The following is a 21,819-nucleotide window of genomic DNA, read 5'->3' as shown; positions in this document are numbered from 1 at the left end:
GAATAGGAAGGTTTCTTCCCTTAACAGAGAGGGCAGAAGCTTTAAGTTAACAAGCAGAAATATTTTTCACTCAACATACACAAAATGCTGGAAGAATTTAGTAGGCCAGGCAGCATCCATGGAAAAGAACAAACAGTCAACATTTCAGGACAAGATCCTTCTTCAGGAATATATTTTTGACTCAACATTTTTCAGTGTCTGAAAGGTGTTTGAAGGCGGAACCATTCATAGTTAAACCAATCAGAATTTGAAGTACCAAAGCCTTCAGAGGTTCAGATCAAGAGCTGAGAGTGGGATTAAGCAAAAGAACTTACCACATGAACAAATGGTCCAAATAGCTATTATAGTCTATAAATAGTCTCTCTTTATGTTGTATATTTCTCTGAATCTATATCTCCTTTTCATTCACATTGAAAGATTCCTTTGAGTCTGCATCATAATCAACTGAGTTCCATTGTGAAATTAGCCAATTTTCAGACCATCTGTAAACCTTATTCATTACATTGACATTCATTACAAAGACATTTATTTCAATTCAATTTAGAAAAAAGTTGGTCATGTTTAAAGTATGCATAATTGTGTTTCTCTTCCATGGAGCTACCAGTCCAAATTCATACAACAGCAACATATCTACCCTTTTTGACAACTCACCTCCACACTATTCCTGGCACCTCATTTGCCCTGAAAGTAGATCTGTACATTATGCATAGGACTTTTCCAAATCTCTTTATTTCCTAAACTATCCCACGCTCAATTAAGCTGTCACTATCCTCACCACCATCAAGGAAACTTCAACAGGCGTTGCCCTAAAAAGTTAGCATTCATCATTAAGGGCCCTCACCATCCAGGACAGACTACCATTAGGGTGGATTTGCAGGAGCCTGAAGCCACACACTCAATGTGTTAGCAGCAGCTTCTTCTCCTCCCACATCAGATTTCTGGACGGCCCATGAAATCATGAACACTGCATCAATTATGCTCTATTTTTGCACAACTTATATATTTTTAATATCTCCTATTGTAACTTACAGTGACTTTTTATGTCTTGCAACTGTACTGTTACCACAAAACAAAAAAAAAAGACAAATATCAGTGATTCTGCGTTTGATTCAGAGTTTCATGAGAATGGGGACGGGGTAAATGACTGACACTTCATAAGGAGCAAAATTAAAATGTTTCCAGCACTTTCTTTTTTCATTTCAAATTTATGGCTTGGGTGGTTCTTTGACTTCTAGTCTAAAAACCTTTTGAGCATATTGAGCTTATTGTTTACCCGCACTGCAATTTCCCTACTCTATTATAATTTGTTTTGCATTATTATTGTATTCGAGATAGCTGCTTCCCCTCCACCATCAGATTTCTGACGACAATGAACTGCCTCACACTTTGTCCTATTTTTGCACAACTGAGAGGGGCACAATTGAGGGCATCCCGTCTGGCTGCATCATTCCCCGGTACAGGAACTGTACTTCCCTCCATCGCAGGACTCTGCAGAGAGCAGTGCAGACAGCCCAGCGCATCTGTAGATGTGAACTTCCCACTATTCAGGACGTTTACAAAGACAGGTGTGTAAAAAGGGCCTGAAGGATCATTGGGGACCTGAGTCACCCCAACCACTAACTGCTCCAGCTTCTACCATCCGAGAAATGGTACCACAGCATAAAAGACAGGACCAACAGGCTCCAGGACAGCTTCTTCCACCAGGTCATCAGACTGCTTAATTCGTACTGACACAACTGTATTTCTATGTTATATTAACTGTCCTGTTGTACGTACTAGTTATTATAAATTACAATAAATTGCACATTGCACATTTAGACGGAGACGTAATGTAACGATTTTTACTCCTCATGTATATGAAGGGTGTTATTAATTAAGTCAATTCAATTCAATTATTTTTTAATATGCTTATTGTAACTTATAGTTTTTTATGTATTGCACTATGCTGCTGCTGCAGGCAACAAATTCCACAACACCCCGTTCCTCCTTTCAGATATTCCTGAAAATTCTCCCTTTGTCTGAAATATCTTTGTGTGCTTTCCAATCTCATGTGGTTTGACAATGAGCCTGAGAATTACATTCAGATATTTCATTACATTGAATACATGTTCTTGCGGTTTCTTCCTTGAAATCACGTTTCACAAGAACAAAAGGGAATCAGAATCAGATTTAATATCACTGACATGTCATGAAATTATTTGTTTTGCGGCAGCAGTACAGTGTAATACATAAAAAATTTATAAATTTCAATACTACCGTAGATTCCAGATTTTAAGCCGCTACTTTTTTCCCACATTTTGAACAGCTTTGAACTCTGCGGCCTTTAATACGGTGCGGCTAATACATGATTTTTTTTCATGCCACCAAAAACATTTTGCCTCGTAACAGTAGACCAATAAAATTGATGAGTAGTTCACAGAGGTCCAATGAAATTGTACGATAAATCAAGCGCACTTTCACAATTAAATTATTGTAAATCAGTCATTTGTACTCACCCTCATCAACATGGAAAACACTCGAAGAAAAGCATTGTGCTGCCTTTATGGCAGTTATTTAGTTTATAATATTTTCGCTTAGTAATTCATTTGTTAGTTAAAGTTAGAACTGTTTTAACTATATTTGTTTTCTGTACTACATCGCGGGATGCTATGACGTCACACCCGGTTTCGCCGCGTCTTGTGGGATACCGGTTTGCGATAAACGGGACGGTGGGGGGGAGCGGCATTACGCGAGCGGCTTTGGATCTGAGCGAACGCTGCTTTTAAGTTAAAGGCGATCAATAACTTTTCCTGGTAGGCTGCAGTATATATATTTTTTACCAGTCGTTTGGAGATATTGGAATGTTGTTCAGTAAAAAAGTATACGCAACGTATATTTAAAAGTAGCCGCGTTACAGGCACGGTTCGAAAAAAAGCATTTGCAATATGTATTTGTTTATGTTACCATATGGATTTAATTAAAAGTTAAAAAATCCTCACGTGTAATATCTTTCTGTGTAAATATCTCATATTACAATGTGGGACACCTGCGGCCAAAAATCCGGCGCGGCCTAAAATCCGGCGCGGCCTAAAATCCGGTGCGGCCTGTACAAGTAAAAAATTGATTTTATTCCTAAAATTAGAGCCAGCGGCTTTTAATCAGGTGCGCTCTGTAGTCCGGAATCTACGGTAAATACAATACTGTGCAAAGTCTTAGTCACATATATAAATGGCTAGGGTGCCCAAGACTTTTTGCAGAATACTGTAGTAATTTTATACGTTGCACTGTACAGCTGCCACAAAAAATAATAAATTTTATGACATATGTGAGTGATGATAAACCCGATTCTAATATGGGTCTCTATTCTGGACTGAGAGTGGGAAGGGAGCAGGGAGAGGGGAATCATGTTTGGAAAAAGGGGAAAGGAGAGGGGAGGGAGCAGAAAGCACCAAAGAGCAATTCTGTGATGATCAATAAACCAATTGTTTCGAATCAAATGACCTTGCCTTGTGTCTCAGGGCTGGGTGTGTCTGCACCCGTGCCACCCGCCCACCTCTAGCTCTCCTGCTCTGTCGTTTGTCCCATGCCCTTCTCATAGTGCTCCAAAGTTCAAAGTAAGTTTATTATCAAGGTACCTATTTGTCACCATATATAACCCTGAGATTCGTTTTCTTGTGGGCAGACTCAATAAATTCTTAATAGAATAATAACTATAACAGAATCAATAAAAGAATTGTAAGCGAGTCCACTGGTTGTGGGAACATTTTAATGATCAGACAAGTGAAGCTGAATGAAGTTATCCAGTTTGGTTCAAGATCCTGGTGGCTGAGGGGTAATAACTGTTCCTGAATCTGGTAGTGTGAGCTCTGAGGCTCCTGCACCTCCTACCTGAAAGTAGCAGCGAGAAGAGAGCATGACCTGGGTGGTGAGCGCACCTGTTGATAGATGCTGCTTTCCTACAGAAATGTTTCATGTAACTGCTCAGTGGTGGGGAGGGCTTTACCATAATGGACTAGGCCATCACTTCTTATGGGATTTTCCATTCAATAGCATTGGTGTTTCCATATCAGGCTTTGATGCAGCCGGTCAATATACTCTCCACTACACATCTATAGAAGTTTGTCAAAGTTTTAGATGTCATGCCGAATCTTTGCAAACTCCTAAGGCTGAGGAGCTGCAGTGTTTTCTTCGTAATTGCACTTACATTCTGGACTCAGGACAGGCCCTCCAAAACAATAGCAGTGAGGAATTTAAAGTTGCTGAACCTCTCCACCTCGGATACTCTGACGAGGACTGGCTCATGCACCTCTGCTTTCCTCGTCCTGAAGTCAATAATCTACCCTCACGAATTCTCAACATCCTTTGCTTATGGCAGATCTACAAACACTCTCTCTGCTCCGTATAGCCAAATACAGAACCGTACAAAAGTCTTAGGCACCATAGCTAAGACTTTTGAACTGTACTGTATATACAGATGAAATAAATAATGCAAACAAGAGAGTATAGAAGAGAGACAGCATTTGCTGTCTCTTGGAAACACAAGAGACTGCAGAAGTTGAAATGGGGAGCTATGAACAGTCTCCTGGAAGAAATTGGTGGTTCGAGCAACATTGACAATTCTTTTCCTCCAGCAAATGCTGCTCGACTCGAATTCTCCCGCTCGATTGTCTGCTGTTTTCATGAGAACAATTTTGGCTTCCAAGCATGTAAAAAATGTTCTCACAGCGCTTCTGAGCTTGGACAGAAACAGGAATAACAGCATGACTTGGGCAACCAGATGGTCAAAGAATTCAGAGAGTTACTTAATGCTAGAGAAGAGTGATCCCCGAAAATAGTTTGAAAAAAATCTTCAATTTTTTTTAAATCTGGGAGTCCATGGGCGAACAGATGCTTCTTTAAATCTGGGCAATGCCTGGGTTTAATCCTGTAAAATAGCTCGCAAGGAGCTGATCACTTTTTGATTTGAACGTGACTGTCACATGAATCACAAGGTCTGAGCAAACAAACATAGCCTCTCAGTCAGGGGTTAAAGGAAACCAGGGACTGATTACATTGCTATGTTTGGGGGGGATCACTTCACTGATAAATCACAGTGGAGTAACCAATTCTTTTAAATCTTGCCCCAGGCATGTTTAAAATAAATATACCAGAGGTTTGTGTGATTAGTGGAAATAATTGCAGGCATTCATGATCAATTAGCTTTAAGTCTTGATCAATTACTGTTCAAAAAGCCCTTATAATTGTTACCATGCCCTGAATGCATTTTTTTTTTAGTGGTGGCAGAGACAGTGTGAAATTTTGGATATTTCTGTTGTATTTGATGTAATATAGTTGTGCAAATTTGATCCCTGTAAGGTTTGATGCTCTCAGTGTACTGCCACCCAGGGTTCAAGAGATGAAAGCTTGATATGGGCCTGGAATTTTATTTCCTTAATTTGACTTGAGATATTCCAAGTTGCATTGGCATTGCATAAGACATCGGCGAGCCTAATTTGGAGTATTGTGTACATTTCTAGTCACCTACCTACAGGGAAGATGATCAATAAAATTAAAAGAATACAGAGTTTGGATGGAAAAACTTGATAAGATATTTTATTACACTCTCTCAGAAATCCCATTATGATAGCAACCTCCCTGTTTGCTGGAGAAATTGTGGAAATCAAAATGCAAATCATTACCATATTTTTTGGGACTGCCTTGTTATCAAAAACTATTGGAGGGGGATACACAATGCCCTACAAGACATCTTTAAATGTGAAATACCCTTGGAGAGTAAGACCATATATTTTGGATATATACTTCAAGAATGGTTGAAAAGAGATAAATATTTAATGAATATACTGTTGGTGGCTGGTAAAAAGATACTTACTAGGGAATGGTTATCACAGGAGAGCCCAACTTTAAATACATGGATGGAAATTACAATGGACATTTACAAAATGGAGAAGATAACAGCATCTGTTAATCATAAGCTGGAACAATTTGATTCATACTGGGAAAAATGGTTTAACTACATAATGCCTCATAGGCCTGATTTTATTCTCACAAATCAATGAATCTGTTGTAAAAAAAACATCACTCCCTACTTGTACATAGTTCTTTCCTTTTGCTTGTTTTTTCTTTCCACTCTTTTCTATAAGTGTATACCTCAGATAAATACTTTGTGGAGGTTTGTGATATATATGATTATATGATATATATACGTACAATGTCTGAAGTTCATCTTATGGAAATGTTTGTTTGATGATGAACTTCAAACAAAAAAAAAGAATACAGAGAAAATTTACAAGGATGTTGACAAGAATTGAGGACCTGAGTTATAGGGAAAGGGTGAATAGGTGAGGATTTTATTCTCTGGAATTTAGGAGAATGAGGGGAGATTTGATAGAGGTATACAAAATTATGAGAGGTATAGATAGGGTAAATGCAAGCAGGCTCTTTCCATTGAGGTTGGTCGAGACTAGAATGAGAGGTCATGGGTTAAATATTTAAGGGGAAAAGGAGGGGGAACAGCTTCACTCAGAGGGTGGGTGAGAGTATGCAATGAGCTGCCAAAGGAAGTGGTGGATGCAGGTGTGATTGCAACATTTAAGAGAAGTTTGGATAGGTGCAGTACATGGATGGGAGGGGTATGGAGGACTGGTCCAGGTACAGGTCAATGGGACTAGACAGAATAATAGTTCAGCATGGACTAGATAAACTGAAGGGCCTGTTTTTGTGCCGTTGTGCTCTAATGCTCTATGTCTCTAAATGTGTGAGATCACAAAGTTCTTGGATAGCTCAGTGACATTCCCCAGCAAGGCAACTCCAGCGACAACTTCAGATCCAGATTCAAGCTCGCAAATTGCTGGAGGAACTCAGCAGGTCTGGCAGCGTCTAAGGTGAGGAGCAAGCGGTCGATGTTTCAGGCCAAGACCCTTCATCAGGACTTGTTGACTGGCTCTTGTGGAGTCAGTGTGCCACATATCCCTGCACGTGGGCTCTTTGGGGATGAGTGTGATAGGTTAGTTCCATTATCAGCCTATAGGACATTTCACGTAGTGAAACAGAGCCTTGAAAAACTCAAACAAGTTGAGGCCCCATTCTAGGAATGGGTCCATAGTGCAATTTTAACTCGTGTTAGTCAGGGAAACCTATCTCAGCTAAGGGAATGTCCTTCTGCTGAGTCTGTACGTATACTGTAAGTGGGAAAGTTGCAGAACCAACAAAGAAAGCCATAGCCACCACTGCACATCTACATTTCTTCTATTTGCATTTATATTTCTATAAATGTGCGGTGGAGAGCATTTTCACCGGCTAAGGCTGATTTATATTTACGCGTACAGGCTACACCGTAGCCGATTTTCACTTCTGCGTAGGCTCTATGCCGTAGCGAGCATACGTTGGTGTGCGCCAAAACGCTAGTTGGCGGTGGGGTTTCTATGCCACTGTGTTGAGTTTCCTCGTGAGAGACATGGACGAGGAAATGCATTTCAAACATCTTCGCATGTCGGCAGGTAGATTTGACGGTTTGGTTCACCTATTTTGCATCGGTGTACAGACATGGAGAAGAAGCAACCGGAAATGCGTAGGGGGAAATGCGGTGCTACCAAGCGGACCGATCACAGTTGTTGCGGTCTGTGTCGCCGCAACGCATGAGTTACTTTTTTGGGGAGGTGTACGTCACCCTACTGCGTAGGATACGGCGTAGGTACGGTGTAGGGTATGCAATACCTACAGCGTAGATGCAACGCACAAGTATAAATCAGCCTAATATGCAATCATGAAGAAGGCATGCCAGCAGCTATACTTCATTAGGAGTTTGAGGAGATTTCGATAGATGAACGGTGGAAAGCATTCCAACTGGTCGCTCCACCACCTGGTGTGGATGTACCGATACACAAGATCACAGGCGGCTGTGGAGACAGGAGAGGTTGTAAACTCAGACAGCTCCATCAAAGGTGCAACCCTCCCCACCATCGATGGTATCTTCAAGACAAAGTGCCTCATGAAGGCGGCAGCCATCACTTAGGGCCGTCGTGCCCTCTTCTCAATAGGAGATTAGGGAGACGACACAGGGGGTTGAAGATACACACCCAATCATTCAGAAACAGCTTCTTCCCCTCTGTCAGCAGACTTGCGAACGGTCCATCTCCCCATGAACACAACCTCAGGATTCCTTCTTTTTGCATTATATATTTACTTTTGTAATTCATAGCAATTTTATGTCTGCACTTTACTTCTACCACAAAACAACATATTTCACATCGTATAATTCAGTGATAATAAATCAGATTCTGCCTCTAATTCCGATTCCTCCTTGAACTCCCATCACTGCCTTTTAGTTTGTTTGATTCCTGAATGGCATCCAATGGCAGATTGTAACTATTTCCCATAATAGTCTGCAGGACATCACATGTGGTGAAGCAAAGAGGGACAGATCCTTGAATGACCTTGGCAAACTGAGCTTCTGTTCCAGCAGTGAGTGCCCAGCACAACTGGCTGTGGTCCTCCTGAAGCAACAGTTAAAGTGGCTTGGTCATTAGACTCATTGTAGTCACCAGTTTCCTCCATCAATTGGCAAATAAACTGCGTAACAGTTGCCTTTTGGAAATCCCTTCGAGTTAAAGTTCAAAGTAAATTTATAATCGAAGTAAATATATGTCACCATATACAACCCTGAGATTCACTTTATTGCAGGCATACTCAATACATCCAATTACCATAATAGAATCAAAGAAAGACGACCAATGTGCAATAGTCCAGTCTATGTTTGAGCCCATGACTGTTCAACCCCAGTTAGAGCAACTCCTTTCCAACGCTAACAATCACCGATTGAGGATCAATTTGCTCTGCTGCCTGTAAGTAGTTTGTACGCTCTCCCTGTGACCGTGAGGGTTTGCTTCTAGTGCTCTGGTTTCCTCCTGTATCCCAAAGACGTAAGGGTGAGAGTTAGCGAGCTGTGGGCGTGCTACACTGGCACCTGAAGTGTGGCGACATTTGCGGCCTGCCCTGTGCAATCACTGCTGATTTGATGTGGTGCAAATGAGGCATTTCACTGTATGTTCTGTTGTACATGTGACAAAAAAGAGACAGATTATATAGACGGTTCTGTCATTTAATATCTTCGAGCTGCAGCACAGTGGTTAAGTCAGCAGCTTATATCAGTAGTTGGTCTAGAGGCACGAGTTTGTGTCTCAGCCCAATCGCTGGGGCTGGTGGGAGTGAGATTTAAATAATTAAGCAAACAGATAATGCTGATGGTGACAATTAAACCACCAGATTTTTTATTATTGAGGGACGGCTGCTATTATTACCCAGACTTGTCTATGTATAATTCCCGGCCTAACAAACCAGATGACTTTTGTTTCATTGGCTAAACCAATTACATAACATTCAGCATTGCCAATGGTCTCCACATCTTAATATGAATAAATGGATAAGTAAGTGTTCACTTTTGCCATATTTGAACTGCATATTATTCTGGACAACCTTACAGTGTGACTGATGGCAACTTTAGATATCCTACTGATTGCTTCCTCATGAGGAGGTAATTTTATTTTATTTTTTATTTCATTTGGAGATACAGCCCTTCCGGCCTAGTGAGCCTGAGCCGGCAAATCACTCCTGTGTGACCAATTACCCCCCCTAACCCAGAGGAAACCCATGCACTCACACTGAGAATGTACAAACTCTTACAGGCAGCAGTGGGAATTGAACCCAGATTGCTGGCACTCTAATAACACGATGCAAACCGCTACACTACCGAGCTGCCACCTTTGCCAGAATGGGCAAAACTGACAAAAACAAAAAACCATTGATATGGGAGGGAGCCTCTCAGTATGTTTTAAAACCTACGAACATGAAATCAGCAGGCAAAGATAATATTTACCCGAAAAAGGGTTGTTTAATCTGTCATTATATGAGGAATAGGAGGAGAAGCAGGTCAGTTGTCTTCTCGAAATGACTCTTACATTCAACGATATCATGGCTGATTCTCTGTCTCTTCCCCTTTTTAGACCAATTTCCACATCTTTTGAACATAGAACATAACAGAACAGTACAGGCCATTTGACCCACAATGTTGTGCCGACCTTTTAACTCTAAGATCAATTTAACTCCTCCCTCCCACATAACCCTCCATTGGTCTATCATTTATGTGCCTATCTAAGAGACTCTTAAATGTCCGTAATGTATCTCCATCTACCACCACCTCTGGTAGTGTGGTCCACACACTCACCACTTTGTGTGAAAAACTTACCTTTGACATTCCCCTTACAACTGTCTCTAATCACCTCAAGATTATGCCACCTCACTATACCAGTTTCCACCCCGGAAAGAGGTCTCTGGCAGTCCTCTTGATCTGTGTTTTTTATGAAGTCACTTCTCATTCTGCTCTGCTCCAAAGAGAAAAGACCTAGCTCACACAATCTATCATCGTAAATAAGACATGCTCCCCAATCCAGGTAGCATCCTGGTAAATCTCCTCTGCACCTCTCTCATAACTCCCCTAGCATCCAAAATCTTGGCAATCTCAACCTCAAAAACTAAGCACCAACATTTCTCTGCCAATAAGTTCTAAAGGTTAACAACTTCTTCATTAAGAAGTATTCCAATGACTTTATGTTGTGACTATACCACTTATTGAAGTGTCTATGTATTGAGGAAGCACCCTCCCAATTTCTGTCAATTCCTTTTACAATTCTAACAATCCCAAATGCCAAATTAAGCAAACAAAAGCATCTGACATAATTCCCAATTTTTCCTTTTGTATCCATTTCACTCGCACTCTCAGGCATAACAAATCAGCTTTGCTTCCCAGGAAGGGTGGCTAAATCTATCAGAAATGTTGGAATGGAAGGATGGTAGATTTGCATCACTGCAAAGGTAAGGTCCAATTAATGGTGGGCCCAGTGTGACATAATGATTGTCTCTGATTTAATACACTCATTAGATACACCTGCATACCTGCTTGTTAATTTCAAATATCTAATCAGCTAATAATGTGGCAGCAACTTGATGCATAAAAAACAAGTGGTCATGGTCAGGAGGTTCAATTTTGTTCAAACCAAACATCAGAATGGGGAAGTAATGTGACCGAAGTCCTTTGACTGTGCAATTATTACTGGTGCCAGATGGGGTGGTTTGAACTTCTCAGAAGCTGCTGAAAGTCTGGGATTTTCACACACTCTCCCCAGTTTACAGGGAATGGTGTGGTGCGAGAGATTTAAAAAAAAAAAGCATCCAGTGAGCAGCATTTCTGTGGACGAAATGAAAGAGGTCAGAGGAGAATGGCCAGACTGGCTCAGGCTGAGAGGAAGGCGACAGTAACTCAAATAATCACGTGTTACAACAGTGGTGTGCAGAAGAGCATCTCTGAACACACAACATGTCAAACTTTGAAGTGGATGGGCTACAGCTGCAGAAGACCACACTGGGATCCCCTCCTGTACCTAATAAAGTGGCCACTGAGTGTATGTTCTAACAGCTTACGACAAACTAAATCTATACTCTATTTGCTTCACAAGCATGTGTACAATTAAACAATTCTTTTAAAGAGGCCCTCTAAACTTCAAAGTTATGCCGCTCTATATCAAAGACACAACTTAGTTTGTTTTTAATTATTAAAATATCCTTCTACTTTATATATACAGTAATTTTAATCAATATCCATTGTTGAATTGTCACAAATTATTGACAAAACTTCTAGTATTCAAATCTTCATTGATATTGACTGCAAAGTCAATAATCCAGTTTTAAACTACTTGGGTTTTGTTGAAAATATTGTCCCTACAATCAATTAATTAAAATAAAAAGTGTCTGTTTACAGTCTTGGAGAATTGTACATAGCAGCTTAAACTAATAACTGGTTTCCTCCAGATTATGGGACAATTACAAGTGGAGACTTGTTTAAATAAACACCACAAATAACATCGCATTTAATTAACATTGATTTAAGTAGCTCTATCATAAACCTGTTCTCTTAAGCAAAAACAGGTGGAGCTGAGTTTTTCAAGGAAATTTAATCATTATTTCACAAAGGGAGTTCTTACTCAAAAATGGAAGGGAAATCCGTGGATGATGGTTCGATGTGATTTGATGAAATGATTGTCGACAGCAAATATAAATCATCAAACTCTCCTTTTAAGTAATAAAGGTGATAGAGAGGTCAAAATACAGTGGGAAAACAGTTCATTAGGAATTGAATCCATTAGCAGAGATTCTTTACATGCAACCTACACATAAAAAGATTATTTCCCCTAGGCTAGATCACTCTGGCAATCTTTGTTGGCTGTCCATTGATTTAGATTTTGTTTGTGCACCTGATCTGATGTGTGTTTGGAGGTGACTGTAGAGGACAATTCTTGAACGGCATAAGCATTCATAGTGACAACAAGGGAATTGTCCTGACTCCGTAGGCATGGCTGGTGCTGTTGCTTCCCTCTTCCGCCAGTGGTCTCTAGGTCTGTGTGATACCTATCTTCTAAGTTTAACAGATGCGCTCCAACCAATTCTGTCTGGTGCCATATGTTCTTGCTATAAGCAATGCTAGCTTTCATACAGTCCTTATGTCTCTTATGAGGTCCAGACCCTTGGGAATAGCAGGGAAGCTACCTGCACCTATTCGGATGCCCCTTAAATATCCTTTGAAATTCCTTAACAAGGCTTCCTGTTAAGAAGGAATTGGACGATTCATCTTGGTTTTGCCAGTGGTGCCCACGCTGTAAACATTGAATAAATGAAACCAAATCTCCTGATGTGCAAAATGTACCTGTTTAGTCAGAAGAGCCATCAGCTGACATACCCTTTGTTCTCACAAATAGTGATACATCAACACACTGAAGAGGGTAATCCTTTCACGGATGGTATATTCGGAGCAGTACTGTAGCATAGCAGTGCATGTAATTCTAACATAGTGCCAGCAATCTGGGTTCAATTCCCACCCCGCATGTAAGGAGTTAGCACGTTCTCCCCATGACTGCATGGGTTTCCTCTGGGTGCTCTGGTTTCCTCCCACATTTCAGTGGTGTACAGGTCAGGAGCCTTGGGGCCCATACAGCCAGTTTCAGGAACAGTTATCCTACAACCATCAGGCTCCTAAACCAGCACAGGTAATTCCACTCACCTCAACTCTGAACTGATTCCATAGCCTACAGACTCACTTTCAAAGGACTCTACAATTCATGCTCTCAGCATTATTTATTTTTCTTTATTTGGACATTGCATCTTTGTCAGACTTTATGCATAGTTTTTCATAAATTCTATTGTATTTCTTAATTTTCCTGTAAATGCTTGCAAGGAAATGAATCTCAAGGTCGTATATGGTGACAGACAAATTTTGATATTAAATTTACTTCGACTATGACTTTGACTTTAATTGGTGAATTGGTCACGTGTGTACTTGGGTGACATGGGCTCATTGGGTCAGAAGTGCCTATTACCACACCTCTGAAAAATAAATAAAATCTCTCCATTCAATAGGGCATCAAATAGCTCCCACTTTCATCTGGCCCTCAAGCTGCTTCCATGTGGCAGATTTCAACTGTTAAGAGAAATTTGGATAGGTTCATGAATGAGAGGGGTATAGAGGACTATGGTCCAGGTGATGGGGCTGGACAGATTAATATTTTGGCATGGATTGAATGGGCCGAAGGGCCTGTGTCTGTGCTATACTGCTCTATAATACATACTGAAGATCTGAAACTATCTGACACGAAAGTGCCAGAAGTATGTGTCAATGTTGAATTTAGCAAAATTAGATTTTGCACAGTCACTTCTCCCAAGCCTAACATTTGACCACATAAAATAAGGCTTTTCATTTTTAATGCGCAATCATGAAGGTGAAATGCACATTGTGAGAAACATAATGGACTGTTTAATCTAATGTTATCACCTCAAGATGTCACTAGACTAATTTGTTAGTAGCATAAAAAATGTCCAGCAGCTAGAAATAAAGAATTGATTTATAATTTTTTATGAGTTGTTGCAACCACTGGACTCCCAGTTATGCTGTAAGATGTGAACCTTACGACTCTGAATCTATAGATACAGATGTTGAAAGGTAGGAACTCTGGCAAACAGTATGTATGTAACAGTACTGTGTTCAGATAATCATTTTTTGTGATCTTGGTTTAGGGATAAAAATTGCCCAGGCAGAGGGTATACACTCAGTGGCCACTTTGTTAGGTACACCTGCTCGTTAGTGCAAATATCTAATCAGCCAATCATGTGGCTGCAACTCAATGCATGAAAGCATACTGACATGGTCAAGAGGTTCAGTCGTTTTACAGGCCAAACAAGAGAATGGGGGAAGAAATGTGATTGAAGTGACTTTGACTGTGGAATGATTGTTGCTGCCAGACTGGATGATTTGAGTATCTCAAACTACTGGATCTCCTGGGATTTTCACACACAAGAATTTCTGGAGTTTACAGCAAATTATGCGAAAAAAAAAACATCCAGTGAGCAGCAGTTCTGCTGCCTTGTTACTTGGAGAGGTCAGAGGAGAACGGCCAGACTGGTTCAAGCTGACAGGAAGATGACAGTAACTCAAATAACTATGTGTTACAACCATGGTGTGCAGGAGAGCATCTCTGAATGCACAACATGCCAAACCTTGAAATGGATGGGCTACAGCAGCAGAAAACAGCAAACATACATTCAGTGCCTACTTTATTCAGTACAGAAGGTATCTAATAGAGTGGCCATGGAGTGTAGGTTTAAGATGTGAGTGCAAAGATTTAAAAAGGACTTGAGGTGCAAGGTTTTCCCAAAGAGGGTGGGGGGATTATTTGGAATGAATAGCCAGAGAAAGTGGGAGAGGCAGGATTTAAAAGACAAAAGATTTAGAACAGGGGTTCCCAACCTTTTTTTATGCCATGGACTCTTACCATTAACCCAGGAGTCTATGGACTCCAGGTTCACAACCCCTGGTTTAGAGAGTTATGTGCCAAATGCAGGCAGGTTATGAAGGCACCTTGGTCCGCATGGATGAGCTGGGCCAAAGGGCCTGTTTCTGTTCTGTATAACACTATGATTCTATGAGGATTAATTCCTATTTGTCTTTGAAATTGTCCCATTAGCTATTTTACATGGGGGATGGAGAAATCACCTCATTCAAAAGACAAAGGCCGTCATTTTTGTCCTTCCTCATCGGTCAGAAGTCCAGACGTTGAGGTCTGGTGGCTGAAGCCCTGAGTCTGTCTGCAAGTCTGAGACCACTGGTGTCAGTCTGTCCTGGGGTTAGAGGAATGACAGTGTGAGTGTGAGTGTGAGTGTGTGGTGCCTCCTGCAGCTTGCATCAGCACATCCTTAGGTTATATTGTTTGTTAATGCAAACAATATATCTCACTGTATGTTTTGATATACATGTGATAAATAAATGAATCGGAATCCTCATCAGCCCAGACATTATGCTCAATTCTAATGAATGAGAGTTGAATAAAACCCTTCTGATGCAGAGGTAAAAGACTTATCAATGAGCTGTTCCCACAGATGGTTGTCCAGTGCCCTTTCAAATTCAGAGTTACAGGAATATCTTAACCATAAATTCAATTCTGAGATGACAATGCATAATTACTGAGCATATTTTTGAAAGGTTACGTGACAGATTGGCATGATTCCTGTGAGGTGCTGCAGATTTCTGTGTCTGAAGTCAGAATCCCTACCCTAAGGTGTAACTGAGAGCTTGACAAGGGATACGCTGGAAACATGTTACTGTTTTCTTTTTGTTGAAGACAATGAACAAAAGAATCATGGGGCAGGTGAGGAGGAATGTTTTGACGTATAGATAAACCTGAATCTGAAGCTGAATGTTTATGTTGTAATGAGAACAAAGACTGAAGCTAATGATATAGAAGTGTCGCATTCAACAAATGACTAACAGGCATCATATTGAGATCCTCTTGGAGGAAGAGGCCTCCTGATCCAATATTACATGACATTTTTATATGCTAAAATTCAGAGGTAACAGCAGGATAACACTATAGTTACAATGTATCTACAATGCTTCCTTTGAATTACATATAGTTTTCACACACCTCCTTTGCACACTCCAAGCACCAAAAACAACTGTTTGCATTGTCTGGTTTGCAATCAACTCCACTTTACGGCTCCAGGAAGAATATTGTTCAGAGCTGCATTTTACATTCAATCTACAATCCACATTCATGTCTGAAGATTGGATGCTGGCCTGGACTTGCTGACTCACAGAGGTCAAGCCTTTGATGTTTGAACAAGTCAACCCATGGGCTTTGACCTTTAGGTCTCCAGGTCTGGATTCACTGACTTCGGTCTTTCACCTGTGGACTGACCGATCTCTGGTCTTCAACCTTCAGCTTTGCCCTCCAGACTTCACCAGCCTCTGAGTACTAATCCAGGATTCAACAATAACAAGTTTGACCTTTAGCCCCCGACTCCAGAAAGCACTGATCACAGGTTTCTCCTTCAAGCCTTGACTTCTGGACTCACACTGACTCCTGACTCTGCTCTCTTGCCAACCTGGGGATCATTGGTCTTCCTAAGATCTTCTCCAACAATTTGCCTACCACTAAAGTAAGACTCACTGGTCTATAATTTCTTGTGAACCACAGTATAACTCTCACCAAGGATAACAGCTATAACAATATAACTCTCACCAGGGGATAATGGGTATAAGTATAGGGTTGGACACCAGGGATGACTCTCTTTTCTGTCTTAGAAATATTATCGTGGGGTTTTACGATGTTTGACAGAATCAGAATCAGGTTTATGACCACTGACATATGTTGTAAAATGTGTTGCTTCATGCAGCATTACAATGCAAAATTACTATAAGTTACAAAAATAAATAATGCAAGAAACAAATAGCAAGGTAGTTTTCTTGGATTCATGGACTGTTCAGAAATGTGTTGGTGGAGTGGAGTCTAACGGGGCATAGGCTGAGATAAGGAGAAATCCTTTCACACAGACAGTGCTGAATCTTTGGAAGCCTCTAGTCTGGAGGGCTGTAGGTACTCAGTCAATTCACTCATTCAAAACTGAGCTCAATACGTGCTTGGATATCAAGGGAAACAAGAGTTATGTGGAAAGTGTAGAAAAATAAACCAGCAGTTGATGAATTATGGAGCAGCCTCAACGGACCCGATGGATACTCCTGCTCCTAATTCTTACCTTCTCATTTCCTTATTATCCCTTGTCTCCATCTAGGAGCATAATCAGGACCCCAATTTTATGGAGGCTGCAGGACAAAAACAGCTTGTCCTGGGTTTAGAGGACTGTATATGTGCCTGGGAAGAGGGAGGGAAAGAGGAAGAGGGTTTGGTTCACTGCTATTACTTTGCTGCCTATTTGCATTCTATTTTGCTGTGTTCTTTGTTGTTCTGCTGAGCATTGTGGGCATGTAATGTTGGTGCCAAGTTGTATGGATACGCATCCTTGCACATCCTTGGGTATGTTGATTGTTAATGCAAATGATTCAAAGATTCGAAGTACATTTATTATTGAAGTATGTATGCAGTATGCAACCCAGAGATTCGTCTTCCCACAACCAGCCACGAAACAAAGAAAGCCAGGAAACTCATTCAGAATCAGAATCAGCAAGTGTTGTGCAATTTGTTAACTTAGCAAACATCAAACACCAGATACGTAAAACAAGAACAAGCCACGCAAATGACAAAAAAAGCAAGTGAACAACACACAGAATATCAAACATCAAACCGCAGAGTCCTTGAAACAGTCTAGGAACATTCAGTTTAGTTCAGTACGGTACAATTTAGCGCAGTTGTTTGTTGACTGCAGGCCGCAGAGCCAGTCTGTCCCAATCAAAATCATGCAAAGTAGCAATTTTTTAAAAAGAGTAACTAGATATCAGAAGCATATATAACATGAACTGCAGAGTCCTTTAAAAACGACCCAATCCACTAACTGCACCAATCAAATCTTGCTCAAGGCCCAAGACTCCCGCACCTTCCCCCAGCTGCAGCGAACGAAAGGGCAAAGCATTTCACTGTAAGTTTCGGTGTACGTGTGATAAATAAATCTGAATCTGAACCTTAATCTCAATCTAACACCACAGACAGTGCAGGACAGTACTGGAGAGTCAGCTGTGAATTTCGTGCTGGACTGCCTGGCTTCAGTTTGACTCAGCAACAACAAAGCTATTGGATCATAGCTAGCATCTTTAATGTCTAACAGGGCACGCTACAATGTGTTATTTATATTTCCTCTTTTGAATATCATGACATTTTTATCCTCGGACGGTGGATATTACCTCTTTTGATTTATATTGTCAGGGAACAATTTTGAAGTTCTGCTATTTTATGAGACAAATTTAAATGCGGAATCAGAGTCAGGTTTATTGTCACTGACATTCTCTCAGTGGCCACTTTATTACGTACCTGCTGTAACCGATTCATCTGTAGGTTCAACATGTTATGCACTGAGATGATCTCCTTGTCACCACGTTGTAACCATGGTCATTTGAGTTAAGGTCACTCACAGAACTGTTTATTTTTGTTTCTACCACCATTGTCTGTAAATTCCAGAACAGGGGTTCCCAACCATTTCTATGCTATGGATAGAAACTGATTGGAACTCCTGCTCCAGAGACTGTTGTGCGTGAAAATCCCAGGAGATCAGCTGTTTTGAGATACCCAAACCACCCCGTCTGGCACCAATAATCATTCCTCAGTCAAAGTCACCTAAATCACATTTCTTCTCCATTCTGCTGCTTAGTCTGAACAACTGAACCTCTCGACCATGTCTGCATGCTTTCATGCATTGAGTTGCTGCCACGTGATTGGCTGATTAGATATTTGCATTAACGGGCAGGTGTAGCTAATAAAGTGGCCACTGAATATATGTTGCCCAGGGAAGAAAAGTTGCAATCCTTACCCAGACAGGCTTAGAAGTGACTTTAAATTGACCAATGTAGCTGATTCTAAACCATATCTTCAGCAGAAGGGCTATTAGGTGTGAACAATAAATGGTGGTAGTGCAGCGCATAGAAGACTGAATGTTAAGATTGAATCTGCTTTCATTGCCCTTTCACACAGTGTATTTATACCATAACAATTCTATACCCAAAATGTTTACTCTCATCCCTCACTCTCCAATCAACTGCTCTTCTACTACTTGCTAACTTCCTACCATCAAAATCAGTCTGTATCTTAAAATTAATCTTCATCCCAACCAGACTGAAAGAGAACTAACTCAAAATACTCTGACCAGCTTATATCAAGTTGATTATAGGATTTACAAGTAATCGAACTGTGGTGTTCCAGCCAATGAAATGAGTTAATAGGCTCAACAGAAAGGAGTAATTTCCCTGGTTAGAAAATCCAAAATCAGATTTCATGACTTTAAGATAAGGAGAGTGCATCAAATAGAGATTACAGAAAATAAACATCCACAGATAGACATCCACACAAACAGATCTCCACAGAAACAGATATCCACACAAAATAATCTTCACAAAAACAGTTATCCACATCGATACCCACAAAAACAGATCTCCGCACAAACAGACCTCCACAGAAGCAGATCTCCACACATTCAGATACCCACACAAACAGACCTTCCACACAACAGATAGCCACACAAAATTCACCAAAATCTGAAATTCTCTCTCCCAAGTAGCCTCATACAAATGAAATTGTTGATGGGCAAGGTTTACAGAACCAAAATACAAAGAGATAGAGTTTACAGGTCTAACTGAATAACAGATCAGGTTCAATGGGCTGAATGGCCTATTTTGCTCTTAGCAGTTCCGTGTAACTGAAGTCCCTCATCACCTCTACCATATGATAAAGTCATCATAATCGAGCTTCACTCTTGGGAACTAAACCCAGTGATCACTACCACACTGTTCTTTCATTTCTGCATGCCTCTGTCAATAAACTACACCATAACATGGTGGTAAAAATATTTAACACCAGTGTAGACACATTGGGGCCACCCTAACCCCTTTGGGAAGCTTTATCCCCTTGATTAGCGCAGCTAAGCTGAATCGAAGGTCAGGATTTGAGAAGGAAAGGTTTGTTTCAAACATCACCATCTGGCAGCTGTTGCTGAACTCGTAAATTTAACTATTTCCTTTTAACTGGCAAAATTTGCTTTGAAACGTGTGTGATTGCTTTAGATTCCCCTTCCATAAATAAGGCAGCTTTTAAAATCAGTCACTCTGTTAAAAAAAGAAAATGCTGCAGTAAGTGCCCTCTTCACTCTGCATCCATGGTGTTTTCTGCCTCGTGTTGCAGGAAAAGATTTATGGACAGTGGTGCGGTGGTTAGAACAATGCTTTACAGTACCAGCAACCCGGGTTCAACTCCCGCCTCTGTCTGTAAGGAATTTGTACGGTTTCCCCAAGACCATGTGGGTTTCCTCAGGACCTTCACTTTCTTCCCACCAGTCCAATGACATACCAGTTGGTAGGTTAATTGATTATTGTAACATTGTCCCACAATTAGGCTAGGGTTAAATCAGGGGATTGCTGGGTGGCATGACTTATAGGGCCAGAAGGCCCATTCCGCGCTGTATATATACAAATATAGAATCAAAATGGCTGGAGTTATCTTAAAGCTTCCCGGATTTATTTCACATGCTCAAAAATTAACAGTCAATATAAAATATAAAACATATTGACACAGAAATTCATAAACACAAGAGTTTCTGTAGGTGCTGGAAATACAAAGTCAACATCATCATCATTATGTGACATGTTGTATGACGTGAATAATCATGATCCCATGACCACGATTGTTCTTGGCAAACTTTTCCACAGAAGCAGTTTGCTGTTGTGTACTTCTGAACAATGTCTTTACAAGATAGGTGACCCCAGCCATTATCTTCAGAGTTTGCCTGCCTGGCATCAGTGGTCATATAACCAGGACTTTTGATATGCACCAGCTGCTCATACGACCATCCACCACCTGCTCCCATGACTTCACATGATCCTGATCAGGGGGCTAAGCAGGTGCTACACTTTGCCCAAGGATGACCTGCTGGCTAAAGGAGGGCAGCAACGCCTTACACCTCCTTCGGTAGAGACGTGGCACCGTCCCACCTCCCCAAATCTAGAGCAACACACACAAAATGCTGGAGAAACTCAGCAGGTCAGGCAGTATCCATGGAGAGGAAATAAGAGCCAACATCTCAAGCCGAGAAACGTCCCAATGAAGGGGCTCGGCCTAAAACGCTAACTCTTTATTCCTCTTCTTAGATGCCGCCTGATCTGCTGAGTTCCTCCAGCATATTGTGTGTGCTGACACAGAAGTTCAATCTGTCTTCTCACATTTTAGTCATTATAAGTTGAAATGCAATGTTAGTAAGCTTTAGATACACGTGCGAGAGTAAGCATTCGGCATGGACTAGAAGAGCCTAGATGGCCTGTTTCCATGCTGTAATTGTTATATGGTTATAAGTTCAAACAAACTGATCCTTGAAAGCACATACATATAAACAAGGATGTTGTTGGACTTGTGGACCTGAGTTACAGGGAGAAGTTGAATAGGTTTGGACTTTATTACCTGGTGCATAAGATAGTGAGGGGAGATTTGATACTGACATACAAAATTATCAGGGGTATAGCTAGGGTGAATGCAAGCAGGCTTTTTCCACTGAGGTTGGATGAAACTAGAGCTAGATGCCAAGGGTTCAAGCTGAAGGGTGAAATAGTTTCAGGGTACATGAGGGGAAACGTCTTCACTCAGGGGGCGGTGAGAGTGTGAAATGAGCTACCAGCAAAAGTGGTGGGTGTGGATTTTATTTCAACATTTAAGAGATGTTTGGATAGCTATGTGGATGGGAAGGGCATGGGGGGCTATGGTCCAGGTACAGATCAATGAGACTAGGCAGAATAATAGTTCAGCATGGAATAGATGG

The sequence above is a fragment of the Hemitrygon akajei genome, chromosome 6 (assembly GCF_048418815.1).
Source record: "Hemitrygon akajei chromosome 6, sHemAka1.3, whole genome shotgun sequence".
Lineage (NCBI taxonomy): Eukaryota > Metazoa > Chordata > Chondrichthyes > Myliobatiformes > Dasyatidae > Hemitrygon > Hemitrygon akajei.
This window is presented reverse-complemented; position numbering follows the sequence as displayed.